Source organism: Elephantulus edwardii, unplaced genomic scaffold, assembly GCF_000299155.1.
Source record: "Elephantulus edwardii isolate Elephantulus edwardi_28Jun2011 unplaced genomic scaffold, EleEdw1.0 scaffold00081, whole genome shotgun sequence".
In the NCBI taxonomy this organism is placed as follows: Eukaryota; Metazoa; Chordata; class Mammalia; order Macroscelidea; family Macroscelididae; genus Elephantulus; species Elephantulus edwardii.
In genome coordinates, this window is record NW_006399831.1 from 5,986,985 (window position 1) to 5,988,706 (window position 1,722).

Genomic DNA, 1,722 nt, shown 5'->3' on the forward strand with positions numbered 1-1,722 from the left:
ATTAATATATACAAGAATCTAAAAAAAAATCAGAACAGCTGTTACCAAATGTTATTACAACTATAGGATACATAAACAATGTTTTGAATAGCTTAGGAGAAAAATTCTTATGGTAAGATCCAGTGAGAATTTTTAAGAATATAAACAACATTGGATTATAGATTTTCATTACTTTAAGATTGTTTAAAAGTTGGACTGAATTTTGCTGCTTAAAAAATATACATCAGCTCCGCGTCGGGTATGGGCAGCGGCTCACCACCCAGCACCGTGAACCGCTTCAGAAGCGAGGAACGAACCACGCCCTTCACGGTCAAGTACAGAGTCTTCCTCAAAAATGAAAAAGGACAACACATACCTCAATTTCATGATATTCCAACTTATGCAGATAAGGATGTGTTCCACACGGTAGTTGGAAGTACCATGTTGGTCTAATGCAAAAATGGAGATTGCTACCAAGGACAGTTTAACCCCAACTAAACAAGATGTGAAAACAGGAAAACTTCATTGTGTTGCGAATTTGTTCCCTTATAAAGGACACATCTGGAACTAGGGTGCCATTCCTCAGACTCGGGAAGACCTGGGATAAAATGACAAGCACACTGGCTGTTGTGGTGACAGTGATCCAATTGACATTTATGTGACTGGAAGCAAAGTGCGTGCAAGAGTTGAAATAATCAGTGTGAAAATTTTGGGCATCCTGGCTTTGATTGATGAAGGGGAAACCGGCCAGAAAGTCATTGCCCATTAATGTGGACGATCCTGATGCAGCCAATTATAACGATATTAATGATGTCAAACGGCTGAAGCCTGGCTACCTGGAGGCTACCGTGCACTGGTTTAGAAGGTTCCAGAAGGAAAACCAGAGAACCAGCTTGCTTTCAATGCAGAATTTAAAGATAAGGATTTTGCAACTGATATTATTAAATGCACCTTTGGAAAGCACTGGTGACTAAGAAGATAGAAGGGAAAGGAATCAGTTGCATGAACACAAGAATGTGTGAGAGCCCCTTCAAGTGTGACCCATTGTGGATGCTCTGCCCCCACCGTGTGAATCTACCTGTACAATACCAACAGATGTGGACATGTGGTTCCTTCACCAGAAAAACTAATCCAATTTCTCTGGAATACAAGCTACTGCTGCATTCTTTTCTTCTGGAAAAATTAGATGCAAATGTAGTAACTTTTCAAAGCTTTCCATTGATAAAACTAATCTAAAGTGAATTCTGCTCTGACAGTTGCTTTGCATTCAGAATGCTGTCTGTCAAAAGTAATTTTTCATATCCTAGAGAAGACCACCTGGTATATACTTATATCAAAATTGTTATAATATAGAAAATATGGGAGTCATTTTTGAGTAGATGTATAAAATAAACACATTGGATGTATATATGTACTGTGTATTAGAAAATAAAATTATTTTGCTGAAATATATATATTTTAAATAATAATCTGTTTAATAATGATTTACATAAAAAGAAAAATAAACTCAAACCCTCAATGAATTTTCTCAGTATTTGAATAAAATGTTGATGATTTGAGAGCCAGTTTTGACAAACTCTGAAGTTCTTAGTCCACAATTGAATGCCAATGGTAATATCAGTAGCTACAATTTATTGTAAATATTATTAACAGAATTAACCTCTTTGGCGTGATAAAAAATAGATCACACTTGATGTATGTTGTATCCTCATTCTTAATTTTATTTTTTCCATTTATATTTGA

The 1,722-nt window shown here is 35.8% G+C and overlaps 1 pseudogene; it reads left to right on the forward strand.

Moving 5' to 3' along the window:
* The first annotated feature begins 240 nt into the window (after positions 1 to 240).
* Positions 241 to 1,109, forward strand: LOC102868796 (annotated as a pseudogene).
* The last annotated feature ends 613 nt before the right edge of the window (positions 1,110 to 1,722 follow it).